This window comes from Capricornis sumatraensis, chromosome 18 (assembly GCF_032405125.1).
Source record: "Capricornis sumatraensis isolate serow.1 chromosome 18, serow.2, whole genome shotgun sequence".
NCBI lineage: Eukaryota > Metazoa > Chordata > Mammalia > Artiodactyla > Bovidae > Capricornis > Capricornis sumatraensis.
In genome coordinates this window covers 28,222,224-28,241,744 of record NC_091086.1, presented here as the reverse complement: position 1 = coordinate 28,241,744, position 19,521 = coordinate 28,222,224, and positions in this window count along the sequence as shown.

Genomic DNA, 19,521 nt, shown 5'->3' with positions numbered 1-19,521 from the left:
TTCACTATAGCAGGCTGCTCTAACTGTCCTCTTCTGGGTATATTTTTCATTTACCTAAGGCTTCAGTATCATATCATATAATTGTATTAATTAGGATCCTCATGGTTGCAAGAGACAGCAACTTAATTCATATTTTGTGAAGCCAAAACATATATGTATTTGAAACCAAATATGTATTTGAGAAGTCAATAGCTCCAGCTGCTCAAAACACTATCATGTCTGTGGACTACTTGCTGGAATGAGTAAAGTCATATGTTTGTTACTGGCTATTATTTAGTTGTAGAATGGTGTTTAGAGTCAAGCAGACATGGGTTCAAATCCCAATTCTCTCACATAGTACTTTTGGGATTCTTGGTATATAACTAAACTCTGAGCTTCTGTTTTTTCATGTATGAAATTGGTTTAGCAGAACAATTTTATGAGAGGAAAGAAAAAAATCTACCTTCTCTTTGGAAAGTGAAAGTGAAAGTGTAAGTGTTAGTCGCTTAGTCATCTCCAACTCTTTGCAACCCCATGGACTGTATCCCACCTGGCTTCTCTGTTCATGGGATTCTCTAGGCAAGAATACTGAAGCAGGTAGCCATGCCCTTCTCCAGGCGATCTTCCCTACCCAAGGATCGAACCTGAGTCTTCTGCATTGCAGGCAGATTCTCTACCATCTAAGCCACTAGGGAAGACCCCTTCTCTTTTGGGGACCCTATAAGCCTCTGGAAAAGGCCAGGGCAGATAGAAGAGCTTATGTGGAAGCCATCTGAGCAGTATACTAAGTAAGGCACAGAAGTATTCCAGAACATCTTGCTCTGTGGGTTGGGGAATCTTCAAACTACCTGATATCAAAATTATAGCAGGAATGAAGAAAATGGAGCAATGATAATTAAGGATGTAAGTAGAAAATACTTCTGCTCTCATCTACTGAGATGAAGAGTAACATCAGTTCTGCTTTGTGACAGCTCAGTGAGTCCTATTGTCTCTTAATCCATCAGTTCAGTTCAGTCACTCAGTTGTGTCCGACTCTTTGCAACCCCATGAATCGCAGCATGCCAGGCCTCCCTGTCCATCACCAACTTCCGGAGTTCACTCAGACTCACGTCCATTGAGTCAGTGATGCCATCCAGCCATCTCATCCTCTGTCGTCCCCTTCTCCTCCTGCCCCCAGTCCCTCCCAGCATCAGAGTCTTTTCCAATGAGTCAACTCTTCACATGAGGTGACCAAAGTACTGGAGTTTCAGCTTTAGCATCATTCCTTCCAAAGAAATCCCAGGGCTGATCTCCTTCAGAATCGACTGGCTGGATCTCCTTGCAGTCCAAGGGACCCTCAAGAGTCTTCTCCAACACCACAGTTCAAAAGCATCAATTCTTCGGCGCTCAGCCTTCTTCACAGTCCAACTCTCACATCCATACGTGACCACGGGAAAAACCATAGCCTTGACTAGACGGACCTTAGTCAGCAAAGTAATGTCTCTGCTTTTGAATATACTATCTAAGTTGCTCATAACTTTTCTTCCAAAGAGTAAGCGTCTTTTAATTTCATGGCTGTAATCACCATCTGCAGTGATTTTGGAGCCCCCCAAAATAAAGTCTGACACTGTTTCCACTGTTTCCCCATCTATTTGCCATGAAGTGATGGGACCAGATGCCATGATCTTCGTTTTCTGAATGTTGAGCTTTAAACCAACTTTTTCACTCTCCACTTTCACTTTCATCAAGAGGCTTTTTAGTTCCTCTTCACTTTCTGCCATAAGGGTGGTGTCATCTGCATATCTTAGGTTATTGATATTTCTCCCTGCAATCTTGATTCCAGCTTGTGTTTCTTCCAGTCCAGTGTTTCTCATGATGTACTCTGCATATAAGTTAAATAAGGCTGACAATATACAGCCTTGATGTACTCTTTTTCCTATTTGGAACCAGTCTGTTGTTCCATGTCCAGTTCTAACTGTTCCTTCCTGACCTGCATACAGATTTCTCAAGAGGCAGGTCAGGTAGTCTGGTATTCCCATCTCTTTCACAATTTTCCACAGTTTATTGTGACCGACACAGTCAAAGGCTTTGGCATAGTCAATAAAGCAGAAGTAGATGTTTTTCTTGAACTCTCTTGCTTTTTCCATGATCCAGCGGATGTTGGCAATTTGATCTCTGGTTCCTCTGCCTTTTCTAAAACCAGCTTGAACATCAGGAAGTTCACAGTTCACGTATTACTGAAGCCTGGCTTGGAGAATTTTGAGCATTACTTTACTAGCATGTGAGATGAGTGCAGTTGTGTGGTAGTTTGAGCATTCCTTGGCATTGCCTTTCTTTGGGATTGGAATGAAACTGACCTTTTCCAGTCCATAGTCAATGGTAAAATAATTCTTATACCACAAGCACTATGAGTATATATCAATAAACATGTTTAGAGACACTTAAAGATTTCAACTGAATTTTAAAAATTTTGACAGGTATTTTCAAGTTTGTGAGTTACTGAAAGAGGATGGTGAATTTAAAGTTAAAATATACACACATGAAGTAAATTATACAATAATCATGGGCCACAGATTTAGATCTGTGTCATGGAAATTGGACATGTAGAATTTATTTAGGAACTCTCAAAGCCTGAAGCAGAGACATGTACAAGGCCCAGGTCTATAGGAAGAAAAGGAACAAAGAGGATTCTTGAGTCTGATCATATACCAAGGAAAGTTCTTAGTTCAACTTTTCAGGACATGCTCTTACTCAGGGTCACTCAAGAAGAAAATTGCATATATACATGGAACTTTTTCCCTCTAGTGAAAATCTAAAAGCAATTCACCTTTCACAGTATGGAAAAGCAAGAGAGTATATTATGTAAAAAAATGTTATATTGCTTCAGGGAAGTGCAGCTCTTGAGACATAGCCAATATATGTTTTAATTTTATTTTCTAATTGATAGCTGTTTTGTTTCCTAGTAGTCTGATGAATTAAAAGCTATTAACTGCTTTTCTTATTAAAATTTTAAATTTTTCTTATTTTAGTATTGTCTGTTGCAAAGTCAGTTCAAGATTAATACATAAGATACAATATAAGAAGAAAAATCAACAAGTCGCTTATTGGTAAAACATTCAGATTCTTCAGGCTTTGAGGAAATATTGGATCCATCACTTATTTGTCTTTGGTCTTGTCATTTATGAGGTTGACTAATTCATTTTAATGATTTCGGTAGTTATGTGCATACAAAGGAAGAAAGGCATGTTTTTCAGAGATGCTACTTCTCCATTTCAGTTGTCTATTGCTCTGTTAAAAAAAAAAAAAAAGCCATGGTGGCTCAGATGGTAAAGAACATGCCTGCCAGAGCAGGAGACATAAGAGACACGGATTCGATCCCTGGGTCAGGAAGATCCCCCGGAGAAGGGAATGGCAACCCACTCCAGTATTCTTGCCTGGGAAAGGCCAGGGACAGAGGAGCCTGGTGGGCTATATAGGCCATGGAGTTGCAGGGGTCAGACACGACTAAGTGACTAACACTTGATTTAACTTTAAACTCAGTGGCTTAAAACAACGACAGGTCTTGTTTGGAACTGCTCAGGTTACTGCAATCAGACAGCAGCTAAGCCTGGAATGTCTGTGTGGTTCCTCCCATGTCTGATGAGTGGCAGGGAGGGACATCTGAATGGCGAGGACCTCTCTTTTTCCACATGGACTCACCATGTGACTAGATTAGGCTTCTTTGCATGATGGTCAGACTTGTTATGAACTATCCCAGATTCTGAGGAGGTGAAATACATTCCATCTCTCAGTGCGAGGGGTGTCAGCAATGTGTGGCCATCACATCTACCCTTAGATGTTTGTATTCAAGATGGTGTCTTTTACTGCTTCTTCTTCTCTTTTTTTTTTCTTTATTTTCCTCAAAGCATGTCATTTATACTCTGACTTCAATGAATACAGAGATTTCATAGAGAGTCGCCTTTTTCCTTGTAGTGTGCCAGTGTAGTTGATTTACAATGTTCTGGGAGGCCAGAAGCCTGATTTCAACCCTGAGCTGAGGGTCAGCAGATGAAGGGATGGTCCAACCTGTGAGGTTGCTTGAAGGTGGTCAGGGCAAGGTGGTGCAAAAGAGCCCCACGTTTGGGCAGGATCCAGTCCAAGGATCCAGCCTTTGTCACTCTGGGCCCACTATCAGCTGGGGCCTGCCAAGTCCATGATGAAGATGTCTAACAAACAGGCACAGTGCTTACTGCTGACTCTGCTTGTCAGGACAAGGCAACAGGCAGTTCTGTTCTTCCCTCCCCACACCCACAGTGCAACACATCCCTGGATAATGAAAGGCTTCATCTTTATTAAGTAAATCACATTGGCATTACAGCCCCACCATAAACTCCATGACCTTGCCAAATTGGCAAAAGCCAAGCATTATGAGTGCTTATTTATGAAGTTTCAACCATTTGCTTAGGGTATTTATTAAATGGCCATATCTGTAGATATACCCTGATCTTAACTATTGCATAATAAATAATGTGAATTTTCGAAGAGCAGCATTGATTTTTTTCTTTTGCCACAGATATGTGGTAATGCTTTCCTTTTTTGTTCTAAGAAGCCAGACAAATAGAAATCTTGGAAATTATGGGTCCAATTAGTCTTCTTAGGTAGAAAGCCCACATTGTTTGTAAAATATTGGACCTCCCCCATTATCCAACAATAGGATTCTAGATTTGGGGTGGCCTTATGACTGTTAAATGCTTATGGAGCCTTTTACTCATTGTTTTGAACAATTTTTAGCCTCATAAGCTTAAGTAAAACCAATTGTAGCAGAAATTAGGTAATAAAAGGTAATAGAGGGGTTAGGAGGACCTTTCCATATTCAATTGATTAAGTGAATGACCACAGTTTAGGGATTTTTCTGATGCTCCAAAGAAGAGAAAAATAAGGTGAGAGGAATAAACAGATTTCCTCCCTTGTAGCAGAGACAGTGAGTTCCAGCAGAAATAGCCTAAACAAAAGCACACCCAAGTCTATACCCAATGGTGAAATTAAGGGCAGAGTTTTGGTCACTTAATGTTGTTGACTATTATTTGGTATTGGATTAATAACAATGGAGAATGATAAATATCAAAGTGAGTGGTAAGTTTTGATAGAAGCCCTTTAACAAAATATAAGTAGAAGGTGAAGGGGATAGATAGACATGTTAGTTAAAAAAAAACTCTCATTCTTCTCTTTCTTCATCTCATCAAAATGTCTTTGTGGCTTCATGAAGTAAATATTTTGTATTTAGAAATTCAGGAATAAGCACCAACGTCTCATGTAGATGTATAAATTTTGGAAGAATGAAAGTAGGAATAAAAAAGAAATAAAGTATATTTTATTCTTATTTTTTAAAGTTTATTGAAGAATAGCTGATTTACAATGTTGTATTAATTTCTTCTGTGTTGCAAAGAGATTCAATTATACATATATGTTTTTCGTGTTCTTTTCCCTTATGATTTATCTGAGGATACTGACTGAGTATAGTTCCCTGTGCTATATAGAGGATCTTGGTTTTTATCCATTCTATGTATAATAGTTTGGCTTTGTTAATTCCCAACTCCCACTCCTTCCCTCCCTGCCCCCTCCTTTGGCAAATAAAAATCTGTTCTTTATGAGTCTGTCTTTTTTCTGTAGATATATTGATTTGTACTGTATTTTAGATTTCATGTATAAGTGATATTATATAGTATTTTTCTTCCTGACTTATTTTGCTTAGTATGATTATCTCTTGGTCCATCCATGTTGCTGCAAATGGCAATATTTCATTCTTTTCAATGACTGAGCAATATTCTATTTCTTATATGTACAGTGTCTTTATCCATTCTTCTGTTAAAGGCTATTTTATAAACAAGAGCCTTATTGGACTTCTTTGACGTTAGCACTCTTGATGATTCTGGCATCTTCTTTCTTTATTCTTCTTATGTTACTTACTTAGTTGTGTCTGACTCTTTACAACCCCATGGACAGTAGCCTGCTAGACTCCTCTGTCCATGCAATTTTCCAGGCAAGAATACTGGAGTGGGTTGCCATTCCCTTTTCCAGGGGATCTTCCCGACCCAGGGATCGAACCCCCAGTCTTCCCACATTGCAGGCATATTCTTTACCATTTGAGCCACTGAGGAAGCTCTATTCTTCTTCTTCTTGCCTTTATATTTTTAACAGAATTGTCCTGTTTCTCTCATTTGTAATTGTGTATGCATGTGTTCATGATGGTATCCTTAGTCCTTTTTCTGACTGCACTGTAAGCACTTGAAAAGCAGCAAATATGCATCTTCTAGACCCATTGTAATCTTTCTCCTGCCTAACACAGTGCTCTGAGTTCCTTGGGATTTAGTACAAACTCTTAATTGAAACAGAAGTTGCTATATTCTAAATTAACACCAAGGGTGTGAACTTGTTCACTATTTCATGATGACTACCAAAGGGAAGATAATTACTGGCATTTTATGTGCCACAGGTCATACGTGTGATAGCTAAGCAAGGAAATAGATCTGCTTTTGAGCTCAGGTTTCGGTGGAAACTAACTAACTATGGGCATAATTACTTTAGGCCAGGCATCATCACATCACCACTAACACAAGGATAATAAAGTATCTATAAGAGTTGGTGATGGACAGGGAAGCCTGGAATGCTGCAGTCTGTGGGGTCACAAAGAGTCAGACATGACTGAGTGACTGCACTGAACTGATCCCATTATGGGGTTCCAAGAGTTAATTGGAATATTGTGTGTAAGGCATTTAAAGTATCCAACATATATTAATAGTTAGATTCAATAAATGCTATCATCATCATCACCATCATGATTGTACTGTGCTCATACTTTTTTAAGTGCTTCAGTTCCTGAAATTTATAATACCCACTGATGTTAGCCTATTTTTGTTTTTTAAATTTCTGCTAGTATGATCCTGGACCAAGTGAATACTTCAAAGTTTCCCTATTTTGAAGAATTCTCTCACTTTACTTATAGTCACTGGTATGAAGGCTTTTATGAAGCTTAAATTGCGTGCCTGCTCTATCTTTCACATTAAACATATCACCATTTGAAGATACCAACTCTCACAAATTTCAATTTGTAAATAATTATTTTACTCTCTCTAGTGCCCTTTTATCACAGTACCTGCTTGAAATTTTATCAAACTGGATGACATTTCTACTGCCCATTGTCCTTTTTTAGGGTTGTTCTTAACCATGCCCAAGCCCCAGGGTCATTTGGTGGTGACATGTTATAAATAACATCATTACCATAATTAAAGGTTGGATCAGAGTAGCTTGGGAGGGAAATGTGCTAACCTTTGGCTTGCAGTCAAGCCTGGGTCACTGAGGTCATTAACACAGTTTACCATAGCTGACCAAATACATTTCTTTGAATAGGTGATAGTTTTCAGAGTAGACATACCTGACACTTAACTGGTGTGATTTGATCTTATTCCAAGTAAATTGGAATATCAAAAATATGATTGGTGATGGTTTAGTGTGCCCTTCTATTGTATTTTTATGCAGATGCTTCAAACTTCCAAACCAAATCTTATGTAATGTAAAAGGTTTACTTATTGAAGAAATAACAAAATATGATCATAATGAAATTTATTGTTTAGTTACTTGGCAACATATTATCTTGTGCCATCAGTGGATAAGATGATGACCATGAATCTGACTTTCTTTCTAGCATTTCTCTCTCTTGCCTCAGTAGCAGCTAATTTGCCATAGCTCAGGATGAAACAATTAGAGCCAGAATGTTCTAGGGGTTGTATATGAATGCTGGTCTCTGTAATTTTGCATAGTTCTCCAGGGAAATCTGGTACCCTACCACTGTCCTTCCCTGCTCCCTCTGGGAACTACAGAGGAGCGCCCTCTGCTTCTTCTCTTCTTTTGTGTGAGGTAACTTCTTGATAGGAATAGAGATCATCGCATTAAAAATATAGGAAGATTAAAATAAAAAGTGCTCTTACACTCCTAAAGCCTAATTGCAAAATTTTCATTCACTTTGCATTTTATATCCTTTTTCTTGTATTTTCCTATTGACTCAAAGTTAAAAAGAATAGAATCCTGTAATGAGCACTAGTTTGCATACAGTTTGTTTTTGCATTCTCTGAGTAAAATATTTGAAATGGCCAAGATAGAGGAATATTTGCCAGGCTCTGAAAGAATTTCAGTGGCAGAGTATGTGTTTACAGTGGCAACATAATCAAGAGCCTGTCTGAGGCCCTCCTGGGAATCATGTTCATAGCAGCTTTTGGCAGCCTGACCTCGCTGGCTAGGTTTGACCATCTTTAAATAAGGGCATTGGAGATTTAATTTGTTCAAGTAGAGAAATATTCTTAAAATAAAAGTGTATATACATGTATGGAGACTCTATCATGCATTTATTCAATTTTAGGTGAGCTGATATATATATATATATAGTCATAACAGTTAATGTTCCTTTACTCATGTCTGACTATTTGCTACCCCGTGGACTATAGCCCACCAAGCTCCTCTGCCCATGAGATTCTCCAGGCAAGAATACTGGAGTAGGTTGCCATTTCCTTCTCCAGGGGATCTTCCCAACCCAGGGATCGAACCCAGGTCTCCTGCATTGCTGGCAGATGCTTTAACCTCTGAACTACCAGGGAAGATATTATAAATAGCATAAAATTTAACCATTAATAATAAAACATCCATGATATTAATTTATTCTTGGCTTCACCACTTAGATCATCAACATTTATAAGAACTGCACATAATATTTCTGTAATAGGTTTAAGGTAGAACTGTAATGATTTCAATACTTACTTATCAAAGAAGTTGAAAATTCCCATGTAATTCCTTCCTATTCAGATCTTGATTTGAATGAAAGGAACGAAGAAAGATAAATTCAGAGCTTTGAAAATAATTTTGGAAGATTATTGAAGCAAAGTATTATAATGTGTCATTGATCAAAAAATTGTTAACTTGTGACACAATTAAAGTTGATGTACTCATATTTTAGCAATCATATCAATTAATATGCTCTAAAATTAAAGAAAATGAAGATAAAATTGAGTTACTTTAATATCTTATTTAGATTTTATTTATATTTGTCCTTGAGACAATTTATTTCAAGTCCAGGAAATATTCTATTTTTTGTCTCTGTCAATTAAGACCAGTGCCCCAAAAGATCTCGCTTGTAAAGACCAACATTTCCAATGTGGCATCTGGATCAGCTTGCAAATCATTAATAAAGTAACACAGTGTGCGATGACCCAATAAAACTATATCTTCAGTTCATATTTCAATTCATGCAGGCTATCTGATGACACATTACCAAATTATAATACATATTCTCTCATGAGAATCTAGCTGGATGTCAATCTGATTTTGAAAAAAAGATCAAAGCTGCCCAGTCAAATTAATTCTGACTTGACATACTTATCTTTTGCTATTGAAATTTGACCTCTTAACACTTGATGTATTTATTGCTTTTCATTGCTCCTCACGTTGTACATGAATGGACTGTATTTTATAGAGGAAACTCATCATATCTATACCAGCTGAATATTTGAAATGTGAAAGAGATTTGGTATTTCTACATGGCCGCCTAGTACATTGTTCTCTTTGTGTCTCATACATTCTTTTGTTCTGGCAAAGAACAGGACAGTGAGAGTTGGGACATAGAAGGGATTCAGGGATGTCTTTGCTGACTTTTCAATAGCTGGAGTTTGTAAAAGATCACAGACCAGGAAGTATTTTAGACACTATTGCACCTGAGCTTCCAACTTCTTCTTGAACAATGTGACAAGAATTTGAGATGCCCTTCCAAATGTGCCTGGCTTAAGTTACAAAAAACATTAACAGCTTTGACCTCTTCAACTATTACATGAAGAAAAGGCTCCACTCACTTAAGGGTCACTCTATTGTAATCTCTATCTTTGAAGTGAGTCACGTACTAATTTCCTCTCAGGAAAGTTTAAAGCAAAATATGTTTAGTCAGAAGGATTACTTTTTACTTTAAGAACCCCAAACAGCTGAGATTTGAATGTGATGAAAAGATAGCAAATTAATGCTTTAATTTGAAAAATGTGTGCTAAGTGCTGAACTAAATTACTACCAATCCACAGAGCATTCATTTACTTTCCTACATTTATGTAAATAGGCATCCTGTTAGTAAATTCTGTTAGTAAACTGAATGAAAGTGAGTAAAATGAAATAGAATATCTGTCCAAATCACATGAGACAGTGACAGTCAGAAAAAGTAGAGATCTTTACTATAATTAAACAGGCCTATGTAGATCCTTGTTACTATGTGATCGACGAAAACCTTGTTATACTCACCACTGGTGCACGAAAATCTAGGGATATTTGACGTGAGAGTATCTCAGGGTTGTTCACTGTGACACCAGGATTTATCAATGGAAGTGCCCTGGAGTTCTAACTGTTCTTTGGTAAACAGACCCTAGCCCTGAATCATTCCTCTGGTTGTCTTCTAGGCCCTTTTCATTAAATATTAAGTGATGATTATAATGAAACATTTATCAAATCTTTCAGTTCAGTTCAGTTCAGTCACTCAGTCGTGTCCGACGCTTTGCGACCCCATGAATCAGAGCACACCCCTTAAAAAGTTTGGTTGAGCCTGTAAAATTTAGCCCCAGCTGTTATCTGAGAAAGCTTAAAACTGACAAAATCATCTCTAAGGCTATTCTGCTGCTGCTGCTGCTGCTAAGTCGCTTCAGTCATGTCCGACTCTGTGCGACCCCATAGACGGCAGCCCACCAGGCTCCCCCATCCCTGGGATTCTCCAGGCAAGAACACTGGAGTGGGTTGCCATTTCCTTTTTCAATGCATGAAAGTGAAAAGTGAAAGTGAAGTCACTCTGTCGTGTCCGACTCCTAGCAACCCCGTACACTGCAGCCTACCAGGCTCCTCCGTCCATGGGATGTTCCAGGCAAGGGTACTGGAGTGGCTTGCCATTGAGAGCCTAGGTATTCCTTTATAAGTGAAGTGAAGTGGAGTCGCTCAGTCATGTCCGACTCTTTGCGACCCCTTGGACGGTAGCCTACCAGGCTGCGCCGTCCATGAGATTTTTCATGCAAGAATACTGGAGTGGACTGCCATTTCCTTCTCCAGGGGATCTTCCCAACTCAGGGATTGAACCCAGGTCTCCTGTGCTGCAGACAGACACTTTAGCATCTGAGCCACCAGGGAAAATTCTTTATAAATCTGGCAATATATGTTGGGTGAGTGATGGGTTAAAAATAAGGACAGAAGGAAATGTATGCTTATTCTTCCTCTACTGTATATAAATCTCTAAAATCCGAGTGTAACTTCCATGGTGTTTCATAGTTAAATTGCAGTGTTTTTTTTTTTTTCTTTGTTGTTATATACTATCATTGTACAACTTGCAGTGGTAGATATAATGAAATGTGGTAGCTCCTATTTTATGATTTTATCTAAAAAAACTAATATTTTACAATCTTTCTATCAGTGAAGATCCATGACTTCATTCCAGTCTCTGAGTATAAATAAGAAATCCTTCTTACATTTCTCCATTTTCAGGTTCTGGGCTGGTAACATTGCTGTAATAATTTTTATTAATATGTGTGTGTGTGTTTAGTGTCTGATAAAACTCTTAATGGATTGTTCTCAGTGGGGATAGTGGAATAGCAGTCAGCTGTTTATTATTGCTATTATTATTGCTACTACCAGGAGCCCTGGTAGCTCAGATGGTAAAGAATCTGCCTTCAGTGCAGGAGACCTGAGTTCAATCCCTGGGTCAGGAAGATTCTTTAGAGAAGGGAATGGATACCTACTCTAGTATTCTTGTCTGGAGATTCTCATTGACAGAGGAGCCAGGCAGACTATAGTCCACAACTATCTGGTGCTGGCGAAGACTCTTGAGAGTCCCTTGGACTGCAAGGAGATCCAACCAGTCCATTCTAAAGGAGATCAGCCCTGGGTGTTTTTTGGAAGGAATGATGCTAAAGCTGAAACTCCAGTACTTTGGCTACCTCATGGGAAGAGTTGACTCATTGGAAAAGGCTCTGATGCTGGGAGGGATTGGGGGCAGGAAGAGAAGGGGTCGACAGAGGAGGATGAGATGGCTGGATGGCATCACTGAGTGGCTGGATGGCTGGATGGACGTGAGTTTGAGCGAACTCTGGGAGTTGGTGAAGGACAGGGAGGCCTGGCGTGCTGTGATTCATGGGGTCGCAAAGAGTTGGACACGACTGAGCGACTGCACTGAACTGAACTGATAGTCATGTGTAAAGAGTCAGACACGACTGAGTAACTAAGCACTATTTTTTTTTGTTGTTGTTCAGTTGCTAAGTTGTGTTCTAGTCAGCCTAACCAAGAAGACATTCATTTAGACAGACTGACCTAATTGATTCTCTCAATACTGAATTCAAATCAGTGGTAAGGCAGGTTTTCCAGAGAAGCTGAGAAACATCTTGGCAAAATACTGAGACCCTAAATTTCAGAACTTGAGCTATTTAGCTAACCGGGATTGTGTTCAACTAACTGATTGCTTTTCTTCCCATATGAATACCTGATGCATGCTAGCATAATCCTTAGTACTTGACACATTCTGTGTTCTTCACACAGTGTTTAATTCTATGGGCCATCATGCTCAAGCAAATAACACTGGAATTTCCTAGAAAAGTGGATTTAAACATTTTTGACCACAGTGTTAATACAGTCTGTTCTATATATATATTGATAGTTCTGTAATACGTGTGCACACACATAACTGAAAGTTCCACACAACTGAAGTGAGAACATCAGGAATAGTAATTACTGTTACGACTTTTTGCCTGTGTTTTACTCTAATACGTTTTATTCTGTTGTCTTCTACCCCTATGCCATTTTTAATGTTAACTTCTACTTTTTTTCTATGTAAAGATTTATGTATCACTAGATAGATTAAAAAAAAGAATACATATAATGGAAACACATTGTGATTCATAGCAATGAAATTAACTTCATTGCTCCTACATAGAATATTACAAGCATAGTGAAAGCCCTCTGTGTTCTTCTTATCTACCCCTGCCTTGTACAGAGATTAATACTCTCCTGAGTTTCTTTTAATTGCACCTTTGCTTTTCAGATTATCACATAAATTTGTATTCTCAAACAACAAATTTAGTTTTGTTTGATTATAATTTGATATTCTTCCTTGAGTTGTTTTTTATTCTACTAAATATTATGTTTCAAAGATCAACCCACATTCATTCATTATTCAATAAATGTTTATTGAATGTAGACTGTATGCCAGCTCCTCTGTTGTGTGCTTGGTGTACACCACACAAACTAGATAAGGATTCCTACTCTTATAGAGCTTATGTTCTACTGGGAGGAGACAGGCAATAAACAATAGATGTAATAGATATGTAAATTACATCATACGTTCGAAGGTAAGACCTGATAAGGAAACATAGAATAAGATTAGAAGAATCCAGAGTGCTAAGGTAAAGGTAGATGGCAGTCTTTAAAGGGTTGTTCATGAAAGGCCTTGTTGAGAAGGATGCAACTGAGCAAAACAACCAACCAACTAACCCATGGATGAGTAGTTGTGGTTTATTTACTTTCACTGCTGTATAATATTCAGTGGTATAGACATACCACTTAATTCTTCTTCTTTGTTTAATTATGATATTATAAAGTTTCTTGCGTTATTTCCTGAGACATACGCAAGAGTTTCTCTAGAAGTAGAATTTCTAGAAGAGTATACAATGTTTAACGTAAAACAGGCAATTTATTTTCCAGTGGTTAATCAATTTATTTTCCCACCAGCTATGTATAAGATTTTCTATCATCCACATTTGGCTAACATTCAAAATTATCAGACTTTAAAATTTTGCCATAAAATTATCTTTTTTTGCATCGGATTTATACTGAAGTGAGTACTTTTAATATAAATATTGGCCTTCCTTGTATCTCTTCTGTTCATGAGTTTTGCCTGTTTTTCTGCCAGGTTATTTCTATTTTTTCCCATTGCCTTATAGAATCCAGATGATTGCTTCATCTCAAGATTTTTAACATAATTTTATCTTTTTCAAATAAGGTAATACAAGTTCTAAGAATTAGGGCATGGGCATATCTTTTTGAATGCTGCCATTCAACCCAGTAGAGGAGGTCTTGGTGAAGTCCTTGTACCCCAGCATTACTTTCAGGTCAGTGTTTTCCTATTGTTCTCTATAAAACCCCCACTAATCTGAAACTAACGACATCTTGTTGTATAATTTTATGCCCCTCCTCTTTGCTTTAACTTGCATCATTCCTCCTCTTCCTAACTTGTGTCTGCATGAATAACTTGATTAATATCCAGTTTCTCAATCTCTTCTTGACATCTCTACTATCTCACCTCCTCCTCATTTGAGCCAATCCACACCTATGTCTCTCTTGGGGCCTCATTACGGTTCCAAGTCTGTTTTTTAACTTCTTTACCTTTAATTGTCATCTTTAAATTCAACGTGTCAAGATGTATTTCCAGATCTTATATTCACTTACCCTACCCGACACATGTTCTTTAACAACACTGAGACCTAGAGTCTCATTTTTATCCCACTTATAAGCCCCCTGTAGTGCTCTGTGATTGCTATCTAGTAGTGGTAGCAGAAGGATTTATATCCCATCAGCTTAACCTTTTCTTTGCCAATATTCTCAATTCTCTCGCTTATTTTCTGTATCCAGCTTTTAAAACGATATTGTTCAGAAACAATCATGGTATCTCAGATAGAGCAATTGTTAATAGTATACACCAACTTTCAAACTCCATTTTTCAATGGACTACCAAAATCAGAAAGCCATTTAAATCACACTGGAGTCTTCATGTGATGCTCTGAACAGACAAAGTGTAGAATAAGGGTTGACATTTCACAGTTAGCTTGTTGTTTAACAACTTTTGCAAGCCAACCTTAACTTTTGGGAAATGGAAAAGAAAATAGCAGCATTATCCACTAGAAGATAGTCTAAAAAAGGAACTGCTGCTTTCTCATCCTTTTACCTGACCACCCCCAAACCTAAATAAATTGCAACAAAATAAACATAATCCTTGCCCATATGGGCCTCCAGGCTGATTGCAGAGAGAGAGAAAGAAGAGATCATGAAAAGTGTCAGTAGTGTGTTAGAACTGAAAGCACACAAATCTAGTTTAGGAGAATAAGTATCCCCGAAGAGACACTTAAACTGAAACCTAAGTGATGGTAAGAACTGGATCAACGAAGAGTAGAAAGAAGAGTCGGAGAAACATACCCAAAGGCCAGATTATCAGGAGCTTCTGGTCTCAATTTAGGTTACTTTCTCTGTGAAGCCTTCAGTGATTTCCCATGTCCAAGTCAAATCTTTCTTCCTTACACCTCCACAGGAATCATCAGTCCTCCTTTCTTAGATTATCTCACAATACATAGTATCTGCCTGTTTTCTTGACTTTCATCCCCAATAGCTCTGGAAAGAGTTTGGTGTTTAACTCATCTCCCATAATATCACCATACATAGGCAGGATCTGACATATAATAGAGGCTTAATTAATTGACAATGAGAGTAAAATATTCAAATGGCAATAACAATGGTTGGATACAAATGGAAGCCAGGTGATTTGCTTTGCCTTTGTGATGGTCATATTGATGGGACTTATTCAAATCACCCAAATTCAAGGCAATGTGTATTTATCATAGAATGTGGTTGCTGCAGGCATTGTTGAAATGTCACTTATTCTTCACTCACATGGTATAATGATATTAGTCTTATTTATCTGAGGAAATCCCATACAAAATAAACAATATACAGGGTATGTTTGGGCAGACTGAGTACTCAGTCCAATAAAGCAAGACTATTGTTTTTATATGTGTGTATTATTAGAAGCACACTATTTTTTTTCCTTTCTTTAGTACTCACTGTGTCACTGCATATGTTTCAGGCTCTGTAGCCATGAGAGATTTGGAAATCAGTTCAACAATACTCAGTGTGTCACAGTTAGTTCTGAGGTGGTGGTTTAGCCGCTAAGTCATGTTTGGCTCTTTCAAATCCATGGACTGTAGCCCACCAGGCTCCTCTGTCCATGGAATTTCCCAGGCAAGAATGCTGGAGTGGGTTGCCGTTTCCTCCTCCACGGGATCTTCTTGACCCAGGGATTGAACCTGTGTCTCCTGCATTACAGGCAGACCCTTTACCAACTGATCCACCAGGGGAGCTCACCAAAAAATGGTGCTAATGTGTTCAGAACTCTTGGAGCTTTACCACAATTTTGTAAGAAAAGGAGGTAGAAGGGGAATTTGAATGAAAACAAACCATTATCACATTACCTCTGGGACTGATAAGTTAAGGTTATTACCCATTTCAAAGAGATTAAGGCAGTTATAGGCTTAAACAAGAGCCCTTTAGAGGAAAGAGGTTGGGGGAAGGGTGCTGGTAAACTCGGTTTTCTTATTTAGATTATATTAATATTTGATGAAAATATTTACTTTGAAGTCACATCATTAATAGGAATTTCACTTCCAAGAGTTAACATCCTATTATTAAAGAAAACCTCATAATTTTTCTGTAAAGGCACCAGATTTCTAGTTACCTTTGGGGACAAAAAGGTAGACTGGCCCTACTTCAGTTCAGTTCAGTTCAGTCGCTCAGTCGTGTCCGACTCTTTGCGACCCCATGAATCGCAGCACGCCAGGCCTCCCTGTCCATCACTGTCTCCCAGAGTTCACTCAGACTCACGTCCATCGAGTCAGTGATGCCATCCAGCCATCTCATCCTGGGTCGTCCCCTTCTCCTCCTGCCCCCAATCTCTCCCAGCATCAGAGTCTTTTCCAATGAGTCAATTCTTCACATGAGGTTGCCATAGTACTGGAGTTTCAGCTTTAGCAGCACTTCTTCCAAAGAAATCCCAGGGTTGATCTTCAGAATGGACTGGTTGGATCTCCTTGCAGTCCAAGGGACCCTCAAGAGTCTTCTCCAACATCACAGTTCAAACGCATCAATTCTTCAGTGCTCAGCCTTCTTCACAGTCCAACTCTCACATCCATACATGACCACAGGAAAAACCATACTTGCTGCACTAAAAAAAGGCAACATCCATCTCTGAAAGGTGATGACTTTTAGACATTGCATCATTCATATTACTGGTGAAACAAAAATAAAATTGCATGTAGGCTTCTTGATATATTTCTTTTTTAAAAAATTAGTTAGCATAGGATAGTCCTAGCATGATGCTTTCATGCCAGCAAATGTAACTTTGGCTTTAATTATCTTCATTTGTAATAATATCATATAGGGTAATGCTGAGACTGTCACAGCAATATATTAATATTTCTACATAATTAAGAGGCAATGGAGTAGAATGAACACTAGATTGAGACTTTGAAACTCTGAAATTTTACTAAGGAGCAGCCACTAAAAATTTTAGATGAGCTACTATAGGTCTTAAGTATTACAATCTAAAAACGAGAAAAATGAACTAAATCAACCAATTTTAGCTGTGTTCCTCAGAAACCTTTGGGATCCCTGGTAACCTGAAAAAGACCACTCAGTAGGGAACAGAAAATAATTGACTACAGTCCACGGGGTTGCAAAGAGTTGGACACAACTGAGCGACTTCTCTTTCACATTTGGAGAAGGAAATGGCAACCCATTCCAGTATTCTTGCCTGGAAAATCCCACGGACGGAGAGCCTGGAAGACTACAGTCCATGGGGTTGCAAAGATTCAGACAGGACTGATCGACTTCACTTCTTCACTTTCACTTTCACTTTCCATATGTCTGACTTCCACTTTAACTGAAATTTCCACTTTGATCTTAAGTATTGGACTTTCTTATGTATAATATATTGGACTTTCTTTGGAGAACTGGTTTCTCTGTTCATTTTTTTTTTTTTTTCTTTTTTGAGGAGTGGTTTAACCATCTTCTAGGGGCTTCCCAGGTGGCTCAGCAGTAAAGAATCTGCCTGCAATGCAGGAGTCACAGATTCAGTCCCTACATCAGAAGATACCCTGGAAAAAGAAATAGCAACCTACTCTACTATTCTTGCCTAGAAGATGCCACGGACAGAGTAGCTGGCGGGCTACAGTCCATGGGGTTGCAAAAGAGTCAGATGCGATTTAGCGACTAAACAACAGCATCAGCTGACTTTTAAGGGTCCTTGCTACACTAATATTCAACCACTGTATTCTAATCTAGTTAGAACTTTCACAAATTCATGTTTTAAATACCTTACAAATTTAGCTGAAGATGTTTCCAGAATAAGGATTTAAAAAATTTGTCAGGAAAGACCATTTTATGTTATATTATAAATGCCCCAATCTGGAGTTTAATTTAAAAATAAGAATAAAAATGTTTTACTTATTTTAGAACATATCATGAATATTCATCTGAAAATACATGATATCCTCAGAATAGAGTATGAAAAAGCACAAGAAGTACCTTCACCTTAGTCTGAGAATAATTTTCTGAAGGCTAGCTAAAAACATTTATTTTTTAACTAACAGTGTTTGAATATCTAGTATACACTAGCCATGTACTGTTAAAGCTTTAAAAATAAAAGAACTAAGAATGTCTCACCTGACCTTAAGAATTTAGTCTAGGGGGACAGACAGACACATGAACAATTAATTGCAAAGTGATGAGCTATATGCAGGGGTAGGAGTCTGTATTATATATTTTTAAAAGTGTTAAGCTTGGTGATTAAAAGCATAGAATTTGTGTTCAAATTCTACTTCCACTGATTAGCAATATTATGTCTTCTAGTTTCATGACTTACTTGAATAATGGCTTCATTTTCTTCATTTGAAAAATGAGGGTGGGAAAAGTAGCCAGCTCTTTTTTTGTCCCAATTAAATGTTATAGTCAAGGTCCCTGGTAGCTCAGTGATAAAGAATCTGCCTGCCAACACAGGAGACATGGATTCGATCCCTGATCTGGAAAGATCCCACACACCTCGGAGCAACCAAGCCCATGTGCCGTAACTACAGAGCCCGTGCTCTAGTGCCCCCAAACTGCAACTACTGAAGCCCACACATCCTAAAGCCTGTGCTCAGCAACAAGAATAGCCACTGCAATGAGAAGCCCAACCGTCACAACTAGAGTAGCCCCTGCTCAGCACAACTAGAGAAAAGTCCTCGGAGCAACAAAGACCCAGCACAGCCAAAAATAAATAAAGACATAAGTAAAATTATTTTTTAAAATGTTATAATCAACATCATTTGCTCTGTTTCCCAACAGTTTATTATGAAAAATGTTAAGCATATGCCAAGTTGAATAGCCCTATTTCCACCACCTATATTATGCTAATAACAATTTATTATATGGTAGAATTTTTATGAAAATAAAGATTAGCATTTTTACTTTTTGTCACAACTGTACAACTGATGTACATCTGTATGTCACAAACCTTTGAGCCTCATAATTAGAAGTCAGAACACTGAGGCTCAGAAAGGGTGGGGATCTCACCTCAAGTCCTGTTTCTAGGAATCCTCTCAGCAGCTTAGTCCTCTGACTCCAGATTTCTAGCTTTCAGTAAAAAGTTATGTATTTATTTCACAGGATCAGGGAAGAATTACATTCTCCCCACCTTTCTTGAGGTAAGGCAAAAAGTGTTTAAACCTG